The 9,894-nt window shown below is 33.0% G+C and overlaps 1 long non-coding RNA gene across 1 annotated transcript; it reads right to left on the minus strand.

Moving 5' to 3' along the window:
- Nucleotides 1-5,423: 5,423 nt before the first annotated feature.
- Nucleotides 5,424-8,603, minus strand: LOC132310086 (uncharacterized). Its single transcript, XR_009482556.1, has 3 exons — nucleotides 8,177-8,603; nucleotides 7,313-7,370; nucleotides 5,424-5,699 (listed from the first exon to the last, which is right to left on the minus strand). It is a non-coding gene; the product is annotated as an uncharacterized LOC132310086 (long non-coding RNA).
- Nucleotides 8,604-9,894: the final 1,291 nt, after the last annotated feature.

Raw genomic sequence — 9,894 nt, forward strand, 5'->3', positions numbered from 1 at the left:
ACTGCAATACACTTTACAAGTGCATCTCTTGTTGGGTTTTAATCAAATAATTTACATGTAGAAATCAAGAATACTACAATTAATTAAAAAAAAAAATAGTCTCATACCTGATTGATGATTGATGATTAAAGCACAAATACCTTTAGATTTTGGATGATAGCCTTAAAATTCTTTGTGATCCTGTAAAACATTAGAGTGTTTTACCCCGTCTAAGAGTTATAGATACGATAGGGCTGTATAAGGGTTTTAAAACCCTTATATATAACAAGAATATGGGAACAACTTCTCTACAAACAAACATACATAAGTCTCCCTTCCTATCATGGAAACTTTGATATCAATAGTTAGAATTACATCATACCAAATAAGTTGAAAAACCACAATCAAACAATATAAAACCATACTCTCAATTAGACAAACAAATTGAAAAGTACAACCCAATCCATCAAGTATCAATAATCACATTGCAATCCTATTTTAAAAAACGTAATGCACAGGACCATAAAATAATTTTTATAATTTGTATATATATAAATTTCCAACATCTCTCAGCTTATTGCTGATAAGCTTAAGCCAATTCTACCATCCATCATTAATCAAGCCTAAACGCCATTTATTAAAGATTGAAGGATTGATGACAATGTCCTCATTGCCCAATATATCATTTTACCATATGCACGCATCTCCACCCAAATGCAAAGGCAAGATTAATCTTAGAAAAACATTTGACACCTTGAATTGGGACTTCTTACTTGACACTTTAGCATTAATGATCTTTTGAGCCAACAACAGTATCTAAATGAATTGTATGTTCTCCACTTAATTACACATCAAAAGCTAAACCTAAACTGAAAAAATGTCCCCCTCATTATCTTAAAACTAAATCAACCAATAAAGCATGATCAACTAGCAATTACCTGGATAGTGTATATTAAAACCAAAACCAATCAGCACCCAAATTGGGAAACAACCTACCAAAACCAAGACTAATCAACACCCAAATTGGGACACTTTAACATTGATGGGACCCTCTTACATTCACCCTTTAGATTAAATTGTGCATCACTACTCCTAATTTTATCTAGATGATTTTTTAAGCCTGCAATAGTACCTAAATGAATTGTATGTTTTCGCTTAATTACACATCAAAAACCAAACCAAACCTAAACCCGAAAAATACTCGCCTCATTATCCTAAAACTAAATCAACCAATGGAGCATAATCAACTAGCAATTACCAGCATAGTACATATTAAAATCAAGACCAATCAACACCCAAATTGGGACATAACCTATCAAGCCCAAGACCAATCAACACCCAAATTAGGACACTTTAACATTGATTGGAACATCCTACATCCATACTTTGGATCAAATTGTGCATCACTACTCCTAATTTCATCTAAATGATCTTTTAGGCGTACAACAGTATCTAAATGAATTGTGTGTTCTGCTCTTAATTACACATCAAAAGCAAAACCTAAACCCGGAAAACACCCCCCTCATTATCTTAAAATTAAATTAACCAACATAGCACAATCAACTACCAATTACCAGTATAGTGCATATCAAAACCAAGACCAATTAGCACCCAAATTGGGACACAACCTATCAAAACCAAGATCAATTAGCACCCAAATTGGGACACTTTAACATTAATGGGACCCTCATACATTCATCCTTTGGATCAAATTGTGTATCACTACTCCTAGTTTCATCTATATGATCTTTTGAGCGTACAACAACATCAAAATGAATTGTGTGTTCTCCTCTGAACTACATATTAAAAGCCAAACCTAAACCTGGAAAACACCTGCCTCATTATCTTAAAACTAAATCAACCAATATAGCACAATTAACAGCATAGTGTATATCTAAACAAAGACCAATCAGCACCCAAATTGGGACACAACCTATCAAAACCAAGACTAATCAGCACCCAAATTGGGACACATTAACAATGATGGGACTCTCCTACATTCATCCTTTGGATCAAATTGTGCATCACTAATCCTAGTCTCATCTAGATGATCTTTTGAGCCTACAACAATATCTAAATGAATTGTGTGTTCTGCTCTTAATTACACATAAACAGCCAAACCTAAACCCTTAAAAAACCTGCCTCATTGTCTTAAAACTAAATCAACCAACAGAGCACAATCAACTAGCAATTACCAGCATAGTGTATATAAAATCAAGACTAATCAGCACCCAAATTGGGACACTTTAACATTGATGGGACCTCCTAAATTCATCATTTGGATCAAATTGTGCATCACTACTCCAAGTTTCATCTAAATGAACTATTAAGCATACAACATTATCTAAATGAATTGTGTTCTCCTGTTAATTACACATTAAAAGCCAAACCTAAACCCGAAAAACACTGGCCTCATAATCTTAAAACTAAATAAACCAACAGGGCACAATCAACTAACAATTACCAGCATAGAGTATATCACAACCAAGACTAATCATCACTGAAATTGGGACATGTCCTATCAAAACCAAGACTAATTAACACTTAAATAGGGACACTTTAACATGTATAGGACCCTCCTACATTCATCATTTGGATCAAATTGTGCATCACCACTCCTACTTTCATCCAGATGATCTTTTGAGCCTATAACAGTATCTAAATAAATTGTGTGTTCTCCTCTTAGTTACATATCAAAAGCCAAACCAAAACCCGGAAAACACCCGCCTCATTATCTTAAAACTAAATCAACCAATAGAGCATAATAAACTAGCAAATACCAGAATCGTATATATCAAACCAAGACCAATTAGCATCCAAATTGGGATACTTTAACACATTCATCCTTTAGATCAAATTGTGTATCACTACTTATAATTTCATGTAGATGATCATTTGAGCCTACAGTAGTATTTAAATGAATTGTGTGTTCTCATCTTAATATTACACATCAAAGGATAAACCTAAACCCGAAAAACACTTGCCTCATTATCTTAAAACTAAATCAAACAACAAAGCACAATAAACTAGCAAATACCAGAATAATATATATCAAACCATGACCAATCAGCACCCAAATTGGGATACTTTAACATTGATGGGACCCTCATACATTTATTATTTGGATCTAATTGTGCATCACTACTCCTAATTTCGTCTAGATGATCATTTAAGCCTACAATAGTATCTAAATGAATGATGTGTTCTCATCTTAAATATTACACTTCAAAAGACAAACCTAAACCCGGAAAACACCCACCTCATTATCTTAAAACTAAATCAACCAACAGAGCACAATAAACTAACAAATACCATAATAGTATATATCAAATCAAGACCAATCAGCACCCAAATTGGGATACTTTAACATTGATGGGACCCTCATACATTCATCTATTGGATCAAATTGTGCATCACTACTCCTAATTTCATCTAGATGATCGTTTGAGCCTATAATTGTATCTAAATGAATTGTGTGTTCTTATCTTAAATATTACACATGAAAAGACATACCTAAACCTAGAAAACATCTGCCTCATTATCTTAAAACTAAATCAACAATCATAGCATAATAAACTAACAAATACCAGAATAGTATATATCAAACCAACACCAATTAGCACCTAAATTGGGAAACTTTAACATTGATGGGACCCTTATACATTCATCATTTGGATCAAATTGTGCATCACTACTCCTAATTTCATCTAGATGATCGTTTGAGCCTACAATAGTATCTAAATGAATTGTGTGTTCTCATCTTAAATATTACACGTCAAAAGACAAACCTAAACTCGGAAAACACCCACCTCATTATTTAAAACTAAATCAACCAACAGAGCACAATAAACTAGCAAATACCAGAATAGTGTATATCAAACCAAGACAAATCAGCACCCAAATTGGGATACTTTAACATTGATGGGACATTCCTACATTTATCCTTTGGATCAAATTGTGCATTACTACTCCTCGTTTCATCTAAATGATCTTTTGAGCCTACAACAATATCTAAATAAATTGTGTGTTCACCTCTTAATTACACATCAAAAGCAAAACCTAAACCCAAAAAACATTTGCCTCATTATCTTAAAACTAAATCAACCAACAGAGCACAATCAACTAGCAATTACCAGTATAGTGTGTTGACCTTAAGGACTCCATCCAAGGACAATTTAGAGGTTTTGGATGATAACATACCATTAATGGTGTGTAAGAACTAATGTTTATATTGAGTGTTATATAGATTATTCACATTCAAAGAATGACCTCAATGAAGCTATAAAGATCATTCCAAGTATTCCATTATTCAAAATCACATTAATGAAAGCAATGGATACAAAGAAGACATGAAGTTACAAAGAACAAGATGTAAAGTCCATCCAAAGATAGCTTAGACTACAATGAGCAAGAAAGTAACTTGAAGGAAGGAAGAAAACAAGACTACCTCAAAGCCTAAAGATCATGGACAAAGCTTGAATAAAGGGGTAGATAAGATGGTGAGTGTTTAGGATTAAATGTCAAAGTATTTATGAATCCATTTGAAGCTCATCTCTATAGGACCATGCATATCATATCATCATTCATATGTTCCTAAATCTATTAGTAATAGACTATGCATTTCATCACATATATACTTGCACATGAAGTCGTTGCTAAAGAATGAGTTAGTTCAAGCTTGCTTAAGCTTTGAAAGAACTCATCACTTGTGCTAGAAATGCTAAGACCATGCATATCAATCACATTATTCATATTGGTCAACAATTAAGGCATATGAAGCATTCATTACCATGAGTTAGTAACAAACATTAGGACCCCAGAATGCACGTCATGAAAAACTGTATTTTTGGCTAAGTGTGAAAAATGGATTTTTGAAATAATGATTATTTCAAAATAATTTTTACTTCTAATAACTCCTTATACTTCAAATAGCCTAAACTGATTTTATCAGGATTTATGATCAAGTTTATATTAGTCTGCATAAGGATTCATTTTTACCAAAACTGTCAAAAATCCAAATTTATACTAAAACTGAATTTCGACTTTTTGATTTAGTTGGATTTTAATTTTCTGTAACGACCCGGATTTCTCAACCCGGTGCGTTAGTGATGAACCGGAAGTTGACCTGATAACAGACCCGAAATGCGAAAGCAAAAGAAGCCAAATGACCTCAAGAGATGTACGTCATCCCTAAGGCCCCAAAATAACTCTCCATGAAACCACGGAACTCAAATGAGCCAAGCAAATGAAGCAAGAATGCTTAACCCGAAAAGAGATAAACTAAGGGCAAAATGGTCATTTCTTACTGAAAAGGGTGCCACCGTGCACACCATTGGAAGGACAACGAAAAATGAACAAAATTAGACTCAAGAATCATCTGATTCTGAGTCCGGGCAGAAAAGATATGAAATTCCAACACCCGATGCGAAAGTTATGAAGTAATGACTTAACATTTTCCAATATTTTCATAATAAACTTTGAAAACAAAAGTGCATAGAAAACGAGATACATGTCATTGGCCTCCGGCCTCATCTCATACATGTTAAATACATTGAAAAGAGTGCACTTATGTACACTTTACATATACGAATCAACGAATACAAGTTTAAACAAATAGGGCTACAAAGAGGCATCTTATGCTAACACTTGCATAAAATAAAAACATAGAAACTGTAAGCCATCCAAGGAGCAATGGAATCTTCAAATCTTGAGTCTTGTACCTGAAATATGCCCCAGTATCGTAGGAGTGAGTAACATAAAGCTACTCGTAGGAGATGAGCATGCATCGACCTAGCATTTTACAATTTTATCACCTTATAGTGAAACATGTTAAAGGGGCTCATGCCACCTAACGTCTATGTCAAGATGAGACCCAGGGAGCATCCTAAGCTACCTAGATCATTTATATCATAATCACATTGTTCATGCAATTCAAACAACATGGAAACATGTTATACAAGGCAACAAGATATAGATTCTCAAAGTCTTCAACTTGAAATCCAAAATACGAAACAACAAGTGTGGGTCATGCCACCTAATGTCTATGTTCAAAATGAATCTATAAGGTCATTTCTAAACTACATTTGAACATCAAAACACAAATTATGATATCGATGCAATTTAACCAACAATGGAACTTCTAATACAACGCATGAAGCATGCTTTCACAAAGCTACATCTTAAGCTCAAAATAGGAAATCAAATAAGGAACAACAAGTTACGATATCATCTATTTATCAACTTGAAATGAAATACGAAATCAAATAAAGTGGATACTCGGACCTCACGCCGGATTAGACCGACAACATAGTTACTTTAGGGTTACTAGCCCATGGGTAACCTCCCTATGTGCGCACTAGACTATATAGAGGAACAATCCCCCGTACTAGAACCAAGTCCTAGCCGTAGCAAAACAACGACATCCCCAAGTTTCCAAAATCAACAAATTGTGCAACAACGTATATATATCAACATGTATATACAAGATATCAACTATTTACCAAGCACAATCCAAATTTTAGAAACTTATACAATATATGCTCAAAATTCACAACTACTATGGCATGTAAGATGTCAAATACAAAGTGTGCAATTCCTTACACACAGCAACAATATATTCAATAAGGAAAAGCATATTCTTATGAATATAAAAGTAACAACTATGTTATCCAATGCTCAAAAGTAATCAAGTGAACATACATCAAATCCAAATCCATGATTTAAATAAAGAAACAACTTCCAAAATGCAATTAAATCCATGGAGTAATAAAGTAGAATTTAATTAAACATAAATAGTTAAATTCTCTAAATTCCAAGTTAATCCAAATAACCTCAATTTAATATATACTGAAAGATATGTCATGGTCATCATATATATAACATCAAATGACAAGTTAAGTGATTAAAACACTTAAAACAAAATTAATCAAGCTAATTAATTAATTTCCTCTACATTTTTAAACAATTCCAAATGCCCTCAATTTAATCTATGTTAGAGAACATGCCAAGGCTTATTTAAATACCACATTACAACTTGATTTAATGTTTGATACGACCATGTGAATTAAACTTTCACTAAAGATAAATATTAAATAAAAATTGTAATTCTTAATCAAATGATCCAAATTTAATATATGTTAACCAATATATCTAAGCATAATTTCCTAGCATGTTACAATTCAAATCAAAGTTATACATCATCATAAATTTTAAATCTTATACAAAGAAATAAAAATTACTAATTTTCTAGATTTGATACAAGGCATACATATATGTTGTATAATCATGGCAAACGTACAATACAATACACAAATAATCCTAAAACATTCCCTACCTCAATTGGAATGAAAATCCCAATTACCACCAAAATGAAATTGCCCCAAATTTTCGGTCTGCAAAATAGATTTTTCAGCTTGCTACCTTCAACTTGTAAAATTCATAAAAAATTCAATTCTAACCCAAATTGAATGAATCCAAAGCCCAATGAAAGCTTAAACACTGTAATTTGATAATATAAATTTAGTTTAACAAAATAGTTTCCCAATTGAAACAGTTTTGACCCACAAATTTGAAACAAATTCTGCCTAGGAAACACATTTTCAGCCGGTAGCTTCCAACTTTGAAAATTCATGAAAAATTCATTTGACATCCAAATTGGGCAAACCTAATTTATTTTGGAAGTAAACATATGAGAGTATAAAACTAAAAATTTAAGCCATGATCCAATGTCAAAAGGTTAGTGAAATAAATCATCTAAAAATATGTTTTCGAGCTGCAATAAAAACATGGACAACAGATAGTTTTGGATTTTTAAAAAAATTTAGAAATGCTCTAAAATCGTGAAAAAATTCTGAGTAGTGTAAAACCCATGGGGAAAGTTTCAATAAAAATTTCAAGGTAATTGAAGTACCAAAATTCGATATAAAAAATTCATTTCCGGACTGAAAAGGAAAAGCTTCAAATTTCCAACAACTAGCTTGCAACTTCAAAAATTCATAACTAATTCATTTTAAATCCAAATTACATGAAACCAAAACTAAATGAAAGCTAATTGAGTATATTTTCATATTATATATTTAATTTGACAAGATTAATTTCAAGTTAAAACAGTTTAAGGGCAAAATACAAGTCCTTCTCTTCCATGCATGTTAAACATTCAATAATGACATAAAAATACTTCAAAATAATAGATCAATACCTCACTAAAGAATTGAATCTCTAGATACCAAAGCAAAACTAGGAGTTAGGCTAGATCCTTCAAGGGTTTTGAAGAGGAGGATGAGGGGAACAAAAAGTATTCCAAGTTCAAAGTTCTAAGGTGAGTAAAAGGGCACCAAAAATGAAGTCAAAGCTACTAGTCAAGTTTTTCTCCAATGGTGGCTTCCTTAAGGTTCTTGAGAGGAAAGTGATGAATGAATTCAAATGTGTAAACCCTAAGCTAAATTGGTGGGCTTCTCCACTCACTAGGTGCTCGTGCACTAACTCTCACACACACACTAATGCAAGACTAAAGGTGAGTCCTACACTTGTCATGAATCCAAGTAAGCTTCCAAGATTAAATATTAACCCTACACTTGTCAACCATCTATGCCAACAAGTGCACCAATCCTAGGACAACAAGTGGGTGAATCCTCACCCTCCAAATGTCATCATCCAATTCATCAAAGTGTTTCCACACAAATGTCAACAAGTGGACCAATGAGAGTGTGACACTTGTCACACTTTTTAAAAATTGCAAAAAAGGTCCTTTTTGAAAATATCTTCCAAACTTAATTACAAAATGGTCCCTAAGACGAAAAATAATTACTTTACTTAATTACCCAAAAATCCCTCAAGTTATGGATAATTGCAAAAAGTCTTGTTTTCATAACTTTTACAAAGAAAGTAAGCATTTAATATGCATTTCTACAAAAGTAAAAATGTAGATGTCATGGAATTTAAATATCATGAATGTATGCAAAACCAGAATCAAATCTGAGCACAAAAAATGAGGTTATGCAAGTAAAAGTGAAAAACGAGAAGAGGACGAAATAAGGAAAAGACGAAAAATGAATAGTGTTAAAAAACAAAAAAATGTGGAAATGACTCGGTCCTCAAAAGAAGTTGTCAATCCAAAGGAAAGAGTCTCGGAAACCATTTCCGAGCACTCGAGACGACACTAAGAGGTGGGAAATCGAACCCGAAAAGGAAAAGATAATGAAAAAAAAATTTATCCGCAAAATTTGAAGAAAAAGGGAAAAGGAAGAAAATGACCGGGTCATTACATTTTCTTATATTTTTTATTGAATCCAAATGGGGGGTACTTCCTTATTTACATTGTAAACTTAAAGTAAATGGACATATAAACACTGTAAAGACATTTACTTAACTGTGTTAAATGGAAATAAGGTATGTGCAGATGTCCTGTAGAAAAACTGTGTAATCTGTTAACTTAGAACAAAATGCTGAAGTAGCAGTTTTTTCTAAAGCAGTTCATTTCGGCAGACCGAAATGAATAGGCAATAGATGCCGGTCGACCGGTATCTCATGGAATTTGGGCAGTAGCCATGCTAAGTCGACGCTCACAACCGATAGACCGAAATAGGGCATTCGGCAGACCTTAAGTTATTTCGGTTGACCGATGTAAGCCTAGATTTGATTCAAATGGCTATTTTGCCTCGAACCCCATGCACAACAACTATATTTTTGAATTAGCTGCATCAAAATCTATAAATAGTGCTGGGGACTTCGGGATTAAGTGTTGCTACCATAGAGAAACATCATATAGCATCCAAAGAGCTTTTGTTCTTATATTCATACATCCCGTATCATTAGAAGAGTATTGAGCTTCAATCTATTCATATATACTCTAGAGTGAGCTGAAAGTTGTACATCAAATCTGTGAGAGATATCATTGTACTGAAATTCTAATATTAA

Source organism: Cornus florida, unplaced genomic scaffold, assembly GCF_030987335.1.
Source record: "Cornus florida cultivar Cherokee Brave unplaced genomic scaffold, ASM3098733v1 CherokeeBrave_3.0.0_Hap2_Chr05, whole genome shotgun sequence".
Classification (NCBI taxonomy): domain Eukaryota; kingdom Viridiplantae; phylum Streptophyta; class Magnoliopsida; order Cornales; family Cornaceae; genus Cornus; species Cornus florida.